The 18,423-nt window shown below is 30.6% G+C and overlaps 1 non-coding gene across 1 annotated transcript; it reads left to right on the top strand.

Annotated features, from left to right (window-relative positions):
* Positions 1–248: 248 nt before the first annotated feature.
* Positions 249–355, top strand: LOC139850800 (small nucleolar RNA R71). Its single transcript, XR_011760180.1, has one exon. It is a non-coding gene; the product is annotated as a small nucleolar RNA R71 (small nucleolar RNA).
* The last annotated feature ends 18,068 nt before the right edge of the window (positions 356–18,423 follow it).

The following is an 18,423-nucleotide window of genomic DNA, read 5'->3' on the forward strand; positions in this document are numbered from 1 at the left end:
CGAAAGCGTCTAACTTTGCGGAAATGGAATCAAAGTCATGGCTAGAATCGGCTCTAGCCGCTTTAGATGATCTAACGATGTCTTTTTCCTGATGCCACTCATGTGAGTGGGAGGCTGTGTTATCAATAATTTTGTAAGCTTCAGTTGCGGTTTTCTTCATAATGGAACCACCAGCTGCTATGTCGATGTCTTTTCGTGTAGTAATGTCGCATCATTGGTAGAATATCTGTACTATTTGATAAGTGTCTAAGCCATGTTGAGGACACCCTCTCAACAATTTTCCAAATCTTGTCCACGCTTCATATAAAGTTTCATTTGGCTTTTGTGTGAACGTAACAATTTCTCCTTGAAGTCTCACGGCTTTAGATGCCGGAAAGAATCTTTTAAGAAATTTCTCAACTAAAACATCCCATGTATCAATTGCCCCTTCAGGTAACGATTCTAACTAATCTTTGGCTACTCCTTTTAAGGTCCAAGGAAATAACATGAGATAGATCTGTTCATCCTCAACTTCTCTGATTTTAAATAGAGTACAGATCCTATTAAAGGTTCGAAGATGTTCGTTTGGATCTTCTTTTGGCGTACCACTAAATTGGCACTGATTAGTTACCATGTGTAGGATTTGTCCTTTGATTTCATAATCTGGCGCATTAATGTCTGGTTGACTAATGGCATGACCTTGGCCAGTGCGTGTAGCTCTCATTCGATCTTCCATACTTAGAGGTTCCTGATTTTCCATGATTGAAATTGTTGAATCTAAATCACTAGAGGATTCTGATTTAATGGTTTCTTCCTTGACAATCTCTGGTTGAGTAATTTGTGGTTCAGGAGGAATGATTAGTTGTGACGACCCCTGAAATTTCCGACCAAATTTAAACTTAATCTTTATATAATTCCGACTTGATAAGCAGTGAATTTTAATAAATATTGAACCTCCGAAAAGAGTTTTACACAAGCTTTTGGTCACCCTTTTATTCTGACGATTCACGAACGTCATAACTTGATTTAATTGTTTAATTGTTTAATTATTGTGTATATATATGGATTTATATATATTTAACTTGAAAATATGATAATTAAATATCTCATTAAGTATATTAACAAAGTATTATATATATATTTTCATACTACAAAGTTAAAGAGTTTTCAAACAATATGTATATTACTATTTAAACGACGTAATTAACTTATGTTAAAATGTATTTACATATAATGTATTACGAGTGTAAATACATCCTTAGAAGTATTGAATACACTTTATAATATACCAATACATATAAAGGATAGCTATACTCGTATTTCCGTTCAATTTCCTCAAAGAATTCTACTCACATTCTTACGGTATTTTTACCCGTATTATACACAGCTTCTAGAAGTATTTACTATTGGTATATAAAAATAGAAATATACAATTATTTGTGTAATATGTCATCCATGACCTAATCAATTTAATATGTCATGCATGACTTAATACAATTTAACTTATCTTAGATATTTTTACTAAAAGCCAAAATTATAAGCTTATAAATAAGGACCATTTTAACTCATTTTTACTCCACATTTTCTTAAACTAAAAACACACAGTTGAATGCTCTCATATCATACTTTAATCTCAGTAACTTTCCTCTTCATAATCAAGGTAAAATACTTCTCAAAATCCTTGTTCAATTCCTTGTATAGTTGCTATCTTATTATACTTATAAAACTTGTAAAAACTAGAATTTGTTTTGGTGAACACCAAGCTTGTTTGAAAAACTAATCTAATCTTTCTAACTTAACTCTAATAACACTTATTTATATGTATTATGATGTTATATTAAGTTAATATAAGAACTTATAACTTGTACATATGAAGAACACCTTGAAACTTAACATATATCCTTTAATCTCCATTCGGTAAAAAGCGGGCTATTTTGGGTTGGGAATTAAAAACCTATCTCAGACTTTGAGTTCGAGGCTAAGAATTTGGAAATATGTTAATATATGTAAATAAGACTTCCAGTATTTTTTTCATGATTTTAAACAAAGTGAAAGTATTTTATCAAAAATCATATATTGGGTGGATGCCGGGATTTTTCCAAATCTGTCCACCGACACAAAAAGAGGGTACAGCTCTAAACATTACTACTTGGGATGAAATTTTAGAATTTTTTTTGTAAAATTTACTTCTTAAAAAATCCATAGCAATTTGATTCACTTTAAACGGAGTTGTAATGAATATTTGGCGAGCAAAACAAAATCTGCTAAAATTAACGTTGTATGGACGAAATTTACATTATAAAAACTATATTAACCATATCCTTGTTAACTTTTCCTATATCTTATATATATTTGGACATGTTATCACTAGTATAACAAAATATTATAATCTTGGTTAATTCTGTGATTGTATATATGTATAATAATATTCTTAGTACGTCCTAACACAATAAGTATACAATACGTTTTGATAAATCCTAAGACAATACGTACACAATACGTCTTAGTTAATTCTAAGACAATACGTATACAATACGTCTCTGGGTTGATGCAAAGATAATACATATACAATACGTCGTGGGGTAATTCTAAGATTATATATATATATATATATATATATATATATATATATATATATATATATATATATATATACCGATTATTGGACTGTTGGACTTTTCGGACTATTTTGAACTACTAACAAAGGACTACTAACAATGGACTACTAACATAAAATGTTAAAAATTATTATATAAGTATTCTATGAACTTGTTTTATTTTATTCATATGTCGTATTATTATCTGAATCGTTATTATTGTTATAGGTTCGTGAATTCAAGGACGACGGTCATATTTTTAATAAGTTGAAAACTTATTATTAATATACTTTTACTACTGTGAGTATATAGTCCCATTTTTAAACTCAAAATATTTTGGGATGAGAATACATGCATTTTATGTTTTACGCCATGGACACAAGTACTTAAAATATATTCTACGTTGAGTTGTACCACCTTGCATATCTTCCCTAATAGCTTGGTAACTAATATTTATATGTTGTAAGAACATGTAAGCGCGAATCCTATTGATAGATCTATCGGGTTTGACAACCCCAACCGGACTAGTCGCTCTAGTATCGTAAACGGTTGCATAGTACTTCGTTTTTACTACACTCCCTACAGTGTAGGGAGATTTCATAATAAAGGGAATATGCTACATTTATGGTTAAGTATGGTTACCGAAGAGCTCAACAACTTATAGAATACTTTTATACACTTGCGAGTGTACATATATTTATAACTATGAAATCTTGTGGTCTATATTTATATCGATGCTAAACCTATATATCTCACCAACCTTTGTGTTGACTGTTTAAACATGTTTATTCTTAGGACCTTAAGAAAGTCTTCCGCTGTTGCATTATCTGAGCAAGCTGTGTGTGGAGTCTCATGTTTTTGTTTAAATAAAGTGTTGCATTCAATAAAACCTTTGTCATGTATTATATTCGATAGTTATGTCATGTGTGTAGTATTTGGTAACTGATGTATCATGGGAATTATTTCTTAAATAATCGCCCACTTGTTTAAAACATGCATTATATATAATAATGGTGTGCTTTTTATGAAACGAATGCAATATGTTTCTAAAACGTATCATATAGAGGTCAAATACCTCGCTATGGGACCAATGAATAACGTACTGCATTTATAGTAATATGGACGGGTCGTTTCAGTTGGCATCAGAGCGTTGGTCTTAGCGAACCAGAATTTGCGTTAGTGTGTCTAACCAGTAGTTGTTAGGATGCATTAGTGAGTCTGGACTTCGACCGTATCTGTATATTATAAATTTTGCTTATCATTTTTGTCTGCATATCAATTTTTAATCTAGACACGTTTTACTACAATTATTGCATAGATAGTGTATAGACATATTCATATCTTATCATATCTATCACGGTAGACTCTGCCTGACATCTTTCGTAAATTCCTTCGTAACTTATGGGATTTTGGTATTAAATATACATATGTAAATTATGTATTAAGAATATCAATCTAAGTCCTAAATATTTTTTTTTCATATCAACAATCATTCCTCTGAACGTGTAAGGCGGATTCTTCACAAAGCTCGAGTTCATCGGATTCTAAAAGCTATTCCGATATGGAATTTCATTTAAGCTCCGAGAGAAGTCTAACCTTAATGAACCAACCAATTAGTCATCACCTCTTCTGGATGAATTGGGGGTGGGTTCGTGGACGAATTAATCAATTTAGACAATAAGAAGGAGATCTGTTTCATGAATCTAAGTCGCCTCTCAGTGAAGAACATGAGGCACTTACCGGCGAACCAGTTCGTAACACCGTTTTCTCTCTCCTTTCCAGGATATGCCGCAATGAGTATAATATTACTAATATTATTGAGGCTATCCGATCTTTACTCCGTATCTTGCATGGTGAATTATTTAGTAAAAAAAAAATTACTGTCATGAAAAGCAAAACTTCATTAGCAAGTGCATCCTACATCATTTCATTCCCTTTATAAAGCTCTTGACCTCTCTTTTTATTCAAGAAACTTTAAACATCTTCTTTCACAATATAAAACAAAACAAATTCTCATCATCTATACTCACATCAAACCACTACCAGCACCAGCAGTAGCATTACCAACAACATCACAAGCCTCAACATCGCAAGTCACATTACGAGCATCAACATCATACGCACCGCAGGCACTGAGGGATACCAACAATAATGAGTGATGAAGTATTAATTCATTATTTCATTTACGTTGAAGAAATATTCCGCGGCGATTATGTAATCTCTAAAGTTTTAGGGATTATTCATTTCTAGTTCCAACCGTAAACCAAATGAGATTAATATAATATTAACTCATTAAATCCATATTACATCTGAAGAAAATATACATACATATATTTTCATAAAGACTTTAATAAAAATTCTTTTGTACAAAATATTAATTGTGAAATTTTATTTTAACGGGTAGGTAATACCCGAGAAATACTTAAGTTCACATTAATATGTTACACTATACATTTTCAATGATGTTTCGACAATCGTTAATTATACTCTCTCCTTTCATAGCAATATACATCATTTCACAAAATTCAAGACAACCATTTTCCATACCAATTCAATTACATATTCTAATTTTGACAGATCAAAATTCAAGTCAAGATTTAAGAAGTGCCATCAATCTTAAATTCCTACATCCTTCAAAATCATACTTTAAATTCAAACTATACTAGAACATCACTTTCATTCACAGAATTCATAAAGATATTCGTATCATTCAAGATTCACGACGAATTCATTATATGGATATTGACGATGACAACCTGCGTCTAAACCCTTCAAAATTCTTGAAAACATCTCACCTAAGGAACAATCGAGAGAATGAACCAATCACACGATACATACGAAGAATATATGCATATAGATATGCATTCGGAGGACACTTGAACCTAAGCAAAGGTTCAAAACATATCCGTGTCAGATCCTTTAGCATTATTATTACCCAAAATAACTTTACTATCCCTTTTCAAAATAGCGAATTTTATCACAGCTCCAAAAAGACAACTTCGACTTTTCATCCGGAGTAACCTTATTATAACCTTGATATATACGTTATCTTTTCATCATCGTTACTGGGGAACCTTTTATATTCCACCACATTAGTAGTAAGCTTACCAGCAACTTTATTGCTCTTTGACTTAAATCTCTCTGAAAGATCACTATAAAACCTTGTCATGTACCCATCTACATCTTGTAACAATAATTGTCATACCAAACCCTAGGAAGCATCAATAATTATTCTTGAATCTCACATCATTTCTGCATATACATATAACGTTATTTCCTAGAATTATAATTCTGAAATACGAAATAGCACTTCAGCCTACGAATCAGTACTATGAACTTTTGAAAAAGCTGAATGAAGCAGCATAAACTGTAGACAACCGTAACAGTCAAATGTTGATGATAAAGAATATTGTGTTAGCAAAGCACAGAAAAAGATAAGGTTTGGAACTGAAAAACGGATTGAGCAAACCCTGAAGGAGGCTGTGGACAAATCACAAGGACGAAATCTACCTTCAAAGAATCCAAATGATTATGTGTCTGCTAAAATCCTTAGCAAATACCTTGCTCCTTACTCTAAAACCCTTGCGGACAATATTCTTCATAATCCCCTTATCTTAAATATTCTAAGATATCATCGTATCTTTCATTATAAATATCCTCCATATTTTTGAAGATATTTTCATAACTATTCTTATCTGAAATAATTCATCTTTTCGCGCTATCTATGTTACATCATAAAAGAAACTATTTTAGTTTCTAAATTCTGGAACCTTCGAGTTTAAAATATGAATGTTTTGAAGTAGTGTTAGGAACTGAAGCATGAGTTAGTATAATATAATGTCACTTGATCAACGTGATTATATTACAGTAAGTCATGCTGAGTTTCTAAATGGAACGTAATGATTCACAGACCATAATATCATCATGTGCCATGTTACATGACTCTTACATTCAATCTAATCTCTAAACATATCAAGAGCATATTCTATTGATAGTTCTATCTTTTCCTTTGGATTCTGGTAATTTCACAAGTCAAATTGTGCTATTACAATTTCTCTCTTAGAGCATTAGCTATGTTCATTCCGAATTTCATATCTATGAATTCTAGACCATTATTCGCTTGACTTGAAGTCGGGAAAAGAAGACGGAAGCATGAAACTCCAAAATATAAGGAAAAATATAAGCACGAAGACAAAGCAGAAATTACAAACTGTGTATATCGATGTGTATAGCAATATAAAGATACAGGAAAACTAAGAACACTATAAACCCAAGAGCATAGTAGAAATTAACGGATTCCTCCGGTGGAAGATGAAAAAGAAGAATGACAGATGTGATAGTCAAGAATATATCAAGAATTAAAACTGGATGAAGCATATTGATGAATGTTTTGGAAGTACGAAGAAAGGAAGAAAGTATAAAAGATGGGAGATGTGGAAATAAGGAAACGTAGGAGGTTGATTTATAGTAAAATATCCGACAGAGAAATCGAGACAGATTATTGCATTAAATCGAAGAGGATCATAATTTCCTTAATCGCCGAAGAATCAAATCTTATATAGATTACAAATATTTTCTTTAATCCGGAGATCAACCGTGATGATGTCAAAAGATAAGACGAATCCCTATTTTCTCATTTCACTCTTTTACGATAGCTTCACTCATACGTTTCGAGTAATCAAATTATTTTATTCATATTTCTCAATCATGATAAAACCCTTTGAATTAACTTAAATTCGTCATAATAACATTCTTATTGTTAGCCATGACGACCTCGATCAAATTTCAGGACGAAATTTCTTTAATGCGTAGGTACTGTGACGACCCGGAAATTTCCGACAAAATTTAAACTTAATCTTTATATAATTCCGACTTGATAAGCAATGAATTTTAATAAATCTTGAACCTCCGAAAAGAGTTTTACACAAGCTTTTGGTCACACTTTTATTCCAACGATTCACGAACGTCATAACTTGATTTAATTGTTTAATTGTTTAATTGTTTAATTATTGTGTATATATATGGATTTATATATATTTAACTTGAAAATATGATAATTAAATATCTCATTAAGTATATTAACAAAGTATTATATATATATTTTCATACTACTAATTTAAAGAGTTTTCAAACAATATGTATATTACTATTTAAACGATGTAATTAACTTATGTTAAAATGTATTTACATATAATGTATTACGAGTGTAAATACATCCTTACAAGTATTGAATACACTTTATAATATACCAATACATATAAATAATAGCTATACTCGTATTTCTGTTCAATTTTCTCAAAGAATTCTACTCGCATTCATACGGTATTTTTACCCGTATTATACACAGCTTCTAGAAGTATTTACTATTGGTATATACCAATAGAAATATGCAATTATTTGTGTAATATGTCATCCATGACCTAATAAATTTAATATTTCATGCATGACTTAATACAATTTAACTTATCTTAGATATTTTTACTAAAAGCCGAAATTATAAGCTTATAAATAAGGACCATTTTAACTCATTTTTACTCCACATTTTCTTAAACTAAAAATACACACTTGAATGCTCTCATATCATACTTTAATTTTTGCAACTTTTCTCTACATAATCAAGGTAAAATACTTCTCAAAATCCTTGTTCAATTCCTTGTATAGTTGCTATCTTATTATACTTATAAAACTTGTAAAAACTAGAATTTGTTTTGGTGAACACCAAGCTTGTTTGAAAAACTAATCTAATCTTTCTAACTTAACTCTAATAACACTTATTTATATGTATTATGATATTATATTAAGTTAATATAAGAACTTATAACTTGTACATATGAAGAACACCTTGAAACTTAACATATATCCTTTAATCTCCATTCGGTAAAAAGCGGACTATTTTGGGTTGGGAATTAAAAACCTATCTTAGACTTAGAGTTCGAGGCTAAGACTTTGGAAATATGTTAATATATGTAAATAAGACTTCCAGTATTTGTTTCATGATTTTAGACAAAGTGAAAGTATTTTAACAAAAATCATATATTGGGTGGATGCCGGGATTTTTCCAAATCTGTCCACCGACACAAAAAGAGGGTAAAGCTCTAATAATTACTACTTGGGATGAAATTTTCGAATTTTTTTTGTAAAATTTACTTCTTAAAGAATCCATAGCAATTTGATTCACTTTAAACGGAGTTGTAATGAATATTTGACGAGCAAAACAAAATCTGCTAAAATTAACGTTGTATAGACGAAATTTATATTATAAAAACTATATTAACCATATCCTTGTTAACTTTTCCTATATCCTATATATATTTGGACATGTTATCAGTAGTATAACAAAATATTATAATCTTGGTTAATTCTGTGATTGTATATATGTATAATAATATTCTTGGTAAGTCCTAACACAATAAGTATACAATACGTTTTGATAAATCCTAAGACAATACTTACACAATACGTCTTAGTTAATTCTAAGACAATACGTATACAATACGTCTCTAGATTGATGTAAAGACAATACGTATACAATACGTCGTGGGGTAACTTTTCCTATATAATACGTATATATATATATATATATATATATATATATATATATATATATATATATATATATATATATATATATATATATATATATATATATATATATATATATATATATATATATATATATATATATATATATATATACCGATTATTGGATTGTTAGACTTTTCGGACTATTTTGAACTACTAACAAAGGACTACTAACAATGGACTACTAACATAAAATGTTAAAAATTATTATATAAGTATTCTATGAACTTGCTTTATTTTATTCATATGTCGTATTATTATCTGAATCGTTATAGGTTCGTGAATCCAAGGACGACGGTCATATTTTTAATAAGTTGAAAACTTATTATTAATATACTTTTACTACTGTGAGTATATAGTCTCATTTTTAAACTCTAAAAATATTTTGGGATGAGAATATATGCATTTTATGTTTTACGCCATGGACACAAGTACTTAAAATATATTCTACGTTGAGTTGTACCACCTTGCATATCTTCCCTAATAGCTTGGTAACTAATATTTACATGTTGTAAGAACATATAAGCGCGAATCCTATTGATAGATCTATCGAGTTTGACAACCCCAACTGGGCTAGTTTCTCTAGTATTGTAAACTGTTGCATAGTACTTTGTTTTTACTACACTTGGTACAGTGTAGGAAGATTTCATAATAAAGGGAATATGCTACATTTATGGTTAAGTATGGTTACCGAAGCGCTCAAAAACTTATAGAATACTTTTATACACTTGCGAGTGTACATATATTTATAACTATGAAATCTTGTGGTCTATATTTATATCGATGCTAAACCTATATATCTCACCAACCTTTGTGTTGACTGTTTAAGCATGTTTATTCTCAGGTTCTTGAGAAAGTCTTTCGCTGTTGCATTATCTGAACAAGCTGTGCATGGAGTCTCATGCTTTTGTTTAAATAAAGTGTTGCATTCAATAAAACCTTTATCATGTATTATATTCGATAGTTATGTCATGTGTGTAGTATTTGGTAACTGATGTATCATGGGAATTATTTCTTAAATAATCGCCCACTTATTTAAAACATGCATAATGTATAATAATGGTGTGCTTTTTATGAAACGAATGCAATATTTTTCTAAAACGTATCATATAGAGGTCAAATACCTCGCTATGGGACCAATGAATAATGTACTACGTTTATAATAATATGGACTGGTCATTTCATTAGTGGTTCAGGATCTCTGAATTGTCCTTGAATATCCTCCGGGTTCTCAATTGTGAGGTTGGGTTCAAAAAATGGATTATCGGAAATTTGAATCGGAGTACTTGGTCGACTTGATGATGATTCTAAAGAGAAATCAACTGCGACAATGTTGGATAGATGTCTTGATCGAGTTACAGGAGGTGAACGTATGAAAGGTGGTGAACGTTTTGCTCGGTGCATTCACTGAATATCCTATTAGTTATAAAGATAAAAATTATATAAGTTATCAAATTAATAGACTTTTCTGATTTTGCCCACGTTTCGAATAGCCAATAGATGCAGCAGGTAGCCAGGACCCTTTAAATTGGAAGCCCATAACTCGCCACTAACAAATCCAACTATTACTACGGACCAGAAAATTTTGGATGTCTATTAATTTAACCGCTTAAAATAATTTTTCTTTTTTCGTCGAGATTTAAAGAAAATATAGAAAATTCTATGTCCTAAAAACTAGAGTGTAGAAATGAGAAAGAAAAAGAGTGCGTCGAAAAAGGTCGAAAAATAAAAGGCCAAAAAATAATAATAAGAAAGTAGAGCGTCGAAACTTAAAAGTCTACAAACTAAATACTTAAAACTTGCGTCTAAAGGTATTAAAGCTTAAAAGGAATTATATATCCAAAACGGCAATAACTTAATAGGCACTAAAATCTATTAAATATTAAAGCGATAAGCGACGTCGTAAAATTCTAAAGTGCCTAAATCTTAATCTAAGAAAAAGCACTTAAGGGATTTTACGGCAAAACCTAAAAATCTAGAAGTATAAAATACTATGGCAATAACTAATTTTAAAACTAATTACGAACGATAAAAATATATAATTTACGAATTAAACAATAAAAATATACAATTTATAAAAAGAAACAAAAATTGATAAAAATACAATTTTATAAAAATATTATTTTTATCTTATTATTCTATAAAAGTATTAATTTATGTAGTTAATAAAACTAATTAAATCTTAAAACTTAAAATACAAATTTAATTAAAACTACTACTAATTAATATTAAATTACTAAACCCGAATTAGGTTAATAATAATAATAATTAATTTAAACCTAACCTTAATCGTACGTACTATGTTTCAGACCTGTCAGACAGGCTCATGCAATCGCATGAGTTCTTTGTGTCTGGGCCATGCGATCGCATGGATTTGAGTTCTAGGCCAGATTGTTTGGGCTGCTACAGTACGGCCCGTATACTTTTAATTTATTTTTTTCTGTTTTTTAATTTATAGAAATAAAATAATTTAAATAGAACTTATAAATTAAAAAAAAATTACTTATTAGTTTTTATAACTTTTAACAATAAATAAAAATATAAACTTTTTTTTAATTTAACTAAACTTTAAAAATATAGATATATATTTTTTTTTCTTTTTCTTGTTTTTATTTAAAACTTATGTAAATATATTTTTACAAAATAGCTTAAAAACTAAATTTTTTTTTATTATAGCGTTCTATGGCGTCCTCGGCAGCGGCGCCAAAAATACTTGATGTGTGCGAGGTGTAGTACGAAATAGATTATATTTTACTACGAAATACTATTAAATACGATAAAAATTTACACAAGTTATTTATTTATTTATTGAATGGATATACCTAAACCTTGCTATAACACTTATAGGCAGTGTACCTAATCGTAGAGTAGTGTAGTTTTTAGTAAGTTCGGTTCGTTCCACAGGGAGCTAGCTGAGTTTAACGCTATATATATTTTAAACTATATTTGTGTGTGTGTGTATATATATATATATATATATATATATATATATATATATATATATATATATATATATATATATATATATATATATATATATATATATATATATATAAGTAATATAGTAGTATTATTATTATTATAAAAGGGGGGTTTTACCGTTTAATGACCGGTTTGTCGATTTTATGTCTTAAGTCACAATTAAAACCTAATGTAAAATATTAAATATAAATATAACTTAATTTAAAGCGTAAAGTAAATGACGATAAATAAAAGTGCGATAAATAAAATTGCAGTAATTTAAAGTACGATAAATAAAATGACGGTAAATAAAAGTATGATGAAATATAAATTAAGAGAATTATGCTTTTTTAAACTTCCGTAATCATGATGTTTGACGTGTTGATTTTAATTTATTACCATGGGTTAATTGTCCTTTGTCCTGGATTATTCGATATGTCCATCTTATTTTTGTCCATAATAGTCCATCGGTCATAAATATAAAGTGCGAGTGTCCTCGTCAAATTACCCTTATACCCGAAGTCAAATATTCCAACTAATTGGGGACTTAAGCTATAACAAGGTCTTAATACTTTGTTAATGATTACACCAGGTTATCGACTGCGTATAACCCAAGGTTTTAATACGTTGTTAACAATTACACCAAGTGTCCTTGTATGTAATCCACCCCTGTTTTAATGAGTCCATTGACTATTAATCCATTCTCGTGTCCGGTCAAATGAACGATTATTAGTATTTATAAATATCCCGCCCATCGTGTCTGATCGAGTGTATGTGGTTATTTATAAATACGTCAAATTGTAAATCTCTATATTAAATTAACGAACTATCATTCAGTTAAACAAATATAAAGCCCATTAATAGCAAATAGTCTAATTTCCACAAGTGTTGGTCTTTTGTCCAAACCTCAATCATGGTCCAAATCCCAATAACCCCGTCTTAATATTTAGTCCAACATCACGATTACTTCGGCTTAAATAAACATAATAATAACTTAGCTACGAGACATTAATTTAAAAAGGTTGAACATAACTTACAATGAGTATTAATCACGTAATGTTACACGGACAGAAATTCGACTTACAAACTTAAAACATTCGCCACTATAACCTTATTATTATTAACTTAATATTAAAATTATAATTATAAAATATAAATATAAATATATATTGAGAGATAGAGAGTAATTGATTGAATATGGTGTACTCAAACTAGGCAGAAAACGTTCCAATTTATAGGACTTAGCCATGTACAGTAAGCCATGCGATCGCATGGGATTTAGGCATGCTGGCAATGCGATCGCATTGCAGCCAAATCCTGTTCCAGTTGATTCCAAAATGTGGGCTGCTGCGATATATTTAATATATAATATAATATAATATAATTTTATATAATTATATATATATTATATTATATTCTTGTGCATAGTTGACTCGTAATTTTAGGCCCGTTGCGTCGTGCATTGATAGTTGGTTCATCACCCGGTTCCGGATTTTCGAACGTCCTTTCGTACAATTTAATATCTTGTACTTTGTGTTTTGCGGCTTGTACTCTTGTCATTTTTAGACGTTTCTCACCAATAATTTGAACCACTTGGATTGTACTTTGTACTTTTTAGATTTTTGGTCGTTTGCGTCTTCAAATCTTCGAATCTGTCTTTTGTCTTCACCTTTTATTATTTAAACGATAATTACTTGAAATTAGAACAATTGTAACTAAAAGCTTGTCTTTCTTGAAGGATAATGCTATGAAATATATGTTCATTTTTAGCATTATCAGCAAGATTCAACCTCATCTTCACTACAAGCATCTTGACTTGGAAAGTATCCAGAACCCATAAGACAAAATTCTTCATCTCCATCTCCATCCTTATCATCCAACCAATTCCCACTAAGACATTCAAGTCTTGTTACCTATTTCTCAAACCCATTCTTCATAGAGCAACTAGATGCTTCTTCAACTTGAGGACATAATGTATTCCAACATTCCTTTGCGCTTTCACATGAAAGCATTCTAACCCTTTTTTCACTAGGAAGAACTCTATGAAGTAGTGATATAGCATCAAATTGCTTTAGCACTTTATTCATCACTTCATCATTTTGGAATGTTGATTTCACCATGTTTGAAGATTCTCGAGAAACAAGGTTTCCTCCCTTGATGATTCTCCACATGTCATAATCCTTTGATTTGACATAGATATCGAATCTTATCTTCCACACAAAGACATCCTCTCTATCAAAGATTGGTACTTCATTAGCCAATCTTTCAAGGTATGCCATTGTTTGAGTTTATCCCAAGAACGTTTGACTCGGGTTTTTGCATAATCATTTGAATCAATCAAAAAAAGTTTCTAGAGCAAATGTACGAGCAACCACTCTGATACCGATTGTAAGTAACCACCGAGGGGGGGGGGTGAATAGTTACTCAATACGATTTTTAAATCTTTTTCGATGATCAACACGATTTGAACAATCCTTGATCACTTCTATCAACTCAAAAAAAATGTGTGGTGTGTTATGTTTGAAATGATGCGAAATGTACAATAAAGAACATAAACACGAGGATTTATAGTGGTTTGGGTGGATGTTAACTAATCCCCTTTAATCCACTCCTCGATTCACTAATCGGGATTCTTGCTTCACTAAGCACCTTTCTCCAAATCCGGTGGAGATCCAATTTACAAGCCTTGTACTTCTCATTAGATAACAAACCTAATCCTTCTATCCCTTTGAAAGATTACCTCCAACTTAGATCAACTTGTCTTCACCTTGGACAAGTATTAATCTCCAATGAGATTAATCAACTCCCTAATTCCCTTTAAGGAAGATGATGGCTAAGCTAGCATATGCTTCTAATTACAAAGTACAAAGACTCACCCTTTTATAGTGATGACAATCTTAAGACAATTCTAAGGATTATTACAACACTGTGCAAACTTACAAAGATAAGATTTGAAAGTAAGTTTATAAAAACCCCTTGTATAATCTATGAGATTATAGAACTTCTCTTGCTAATCACAAACATATGTATGAGTGTTATGTTCTTCTGATTCTCTGATGATTTTGAGTTATAGCATGCAAGAGGTCCAAGTCTTCAAAGATCTTCAAGCCTTCCTAATTATATGGAGATATAAACAAAGCAGACGTCCTTGCAGCTTGGACCACGGTCGATCGCATGCAGTCCAGTCCAAAATACTGATCCATTGTATAGCCATTTGAATCAGTTTTGGACATCATTCTTTGGACATTTTACTTCATTTAACACCTCCAAAAGATACCCAAAATCCTATACAAGTATTATATGCATTAAATGTCCATTTACCTTGGATGTATTACCTTGATAGTGACTTGTCATGCTCAAAATGGAAAGTCTAACTGATCGAGCCTAGATCCGCCTTCCTTATGAAATTGGATCAAGGTCGAGTGCAATGAGGGTGGATTGGGGTGTTGTGGTTGTTTATGGGACCTTATGATCATCTTTTGCCAACATCGGACAATCAATCACCATGTCCAGGTCTTGGATTCATTTGGGCAGAGTAACAGTATACGTTGATGCCTCCACAAAATGAGAGGCAAAGTCCTCTATTTATTGGCAAAGGTTGTGCTGAAAGATAGCACAAAACTGCTAAAAGATAGCACAAATCTGTTGAAACTTAGCACAAGGTGCTGAAACATAGCACAATCCGCTGAAAGATAGCACAAGGCGCTGAAACATAGCACAATCCGCTGAAAGATAGCACAACTCCGCCCAAGTTAGCACAACTTCGCTGAAGTTAGCACAACTCCGCTGAGTTGCTGATTTCAGCATAATCTTGTGCAATGCGCAATATAATGCTATGCGCACCATCATGTCCCCCAAGTTTGATATTATATATTAAAAATATATAATGTCGAACTTATAAGTATGCAATCATTAGTGACAATGCACAATAGTGCTATGTACACTATCAAGCCCCCCAGTTTGATATTATAAACTGAAGGTATATGATGTCGAACTCTAAGTGTACAATATGCTTTGTTCGTGAAGTTATGCGCAACTCATGGCGCTTCTTTATCAAAGAGAAAATCATGTTGCAACTTTTATTTATATAGCGCTGATAGTGCTCCAAATGAACATATATTTAGTATCAATATTCTTCTAATATATGAAGTTTTCAGTTGCAAATTTTCTATTTTCAAGTAATATTCGTTTAAATAAATAAGTGCGAAGAAAAAAGGCGAAAACGAAGATTTGAAGACGCAAACATCCAAAAAGCTCAAATGTACAAGATACAATCCAAGTGGTTTAATTTATTGATAAGAAACGTCTAAAAATGACAAGAACGCAAGTCGCGGAACGCAAATTACACGATATTAAAATATACGAAAAGACGTTCGAAAAACCGGAACTGAGACATAAACCAGGCGTAAACGTACGAAACAACGGAGCCAAAATTATGAGTCAACTATACACATAAATATAATATAATATTTAAATAATTATATAAATTATTTATATATTATATTTATATTTATAATATGTCGACAAGTAAAAATCCAAAAGTTGGTGAGCTGGCCCAGGGAACTCCGCACTCGCGGAGAAAATTGCCTACAAAACTCCGCACTCGCGGAGCAGCCAAAATCAGAATTTGCCTATAAAAGGCACGAGCTTCTGCCGAGTTCTTTACACCAATTCAATTAATATCTATCTCTGTAATATATATATATATATATATATATATATATATATATATATATATATATATATATATATATATATATATATATATATATATATTTATATATATAATATAAATTAGTTTAGTTTTATATTAGTTAGTTTAGGTAATGTAACGGTTATTTTACGGGTTTTGAAGTCGAAGTTCTGCCCGTGTAACACTACGCGATAAATAATCAATGTAAGCTATGTTCTCCTTTTTAAATTAATGTCTCGTACTTAAGTTATTATTATGCTTATTTAGGCTGAAGTAATCATGATGTTGGACTAAATATTAAAGACGGGGTTATTGGGCTTTGGACCATAATTGAGGTTTGGACAAAAGAACGACACTTGTGGAAATGGGACTATGGGTTATTAATGGACTTTATATTTGATTAATATAGAGATTTACAATTTGACGTAGTTATATATAACCACATACGCTCGATCGGATACGATGAGCGGGATATTTATAAATATGAATTATTGTTCATTTGACCGGACACGAGGATGAATTAATAGTCATCGAACTCATTAAAACAGGGGTGGATTACATTCAAGGGTAATTGGTGTAATTGTTAACAAAGTATTAAAACATTGGATTACACACAGTCGATAACCTGGTGTATTCATTAAACAAAGTATTAAGACCTTGTTACAGTTCGAATCCCCAATTAGTTGGAATATTTGACTTCGAGTATAAGGTTAATTTGGCGAAGACCCTCGCACTTTATAATTATGACCGATGGACTATTATGGACAAAACCAGATGGACTTATCGAATAATTTAGGACAAAGGACAATTAACCCAGGGTAATAAATTAAAATGTCAAACATCATGATTACGAAAGTTTAATTAAGCATAATTCCTTTATTTTATTTCTTATCGCATTTTAATTTTCGCTACTTTAATTATCGTCATTTATATTTTGCATTAGGTTTTAATTGTGACTTAAAATATAAAATCGACAAACCGGTCATTAAACGGTAAACCCCTTTTATATATTATTACTATATATAATATATTTTGTACAAATATAATTGTTTAAAAATATAGTGTAAAATAAGTCGTCTCCCTGTGGAACGAACTGGACTTACTAAAAACTATACTACTCTACGATTAGGTACACTGCCTATAGTGTTGTAGCAAGGTTTAGGTATATCTCATCTGTAAATAAATAATTAAAACTTGTGTAATTTGTAATGTATTTCGTATTAAAAATATATAGTATTTCGTACCCCACCTCGCACACATCAAGTTTTTGGCGCCACTGCCGGGGACTCGGCGAAACGCTATATTTTTAATATATATTTGTAAAAATATATTTATATTTAAGTTTGAAAAAAAAATGCGTTTGAACCTGCAATTAAAATCTGAGTCTACATAACTTCGCTATCGCGGAGAGTAACACCTATAAATCCACGCGATCGCGGGACAAGGTCTGACAGGTCAAGCCTTTGCATTTATTACGAATTTAGGGTTAAATTTTTATATATTATTTATTATTTAGGGTTTATTTAAATAACATATATATTTCTAGTTTTAATATTTATTTTGTAATATTAAGTTTAAATATTATTATTAATTATAAAATTAATACTTTTA

This window comes from Rutidosis leptorrhynchoides, chromosome 5 (genome assembly GCF_046630445.1).
Source record: "Rutidosis leptorrhynchoides isolate AG116_Rl617_1_P2 chromosome 5, CSIRO_AGI_Rlap_v1, whole genome shotgun sequence".
Classification (NCBI taxonomy): Eukaryota; Viridiplantae; Streptophyta; class Magnoliopsida; order Asterales; family Asteraceae; genus Rutidosis; species Rutidosis leptorrhynchoides.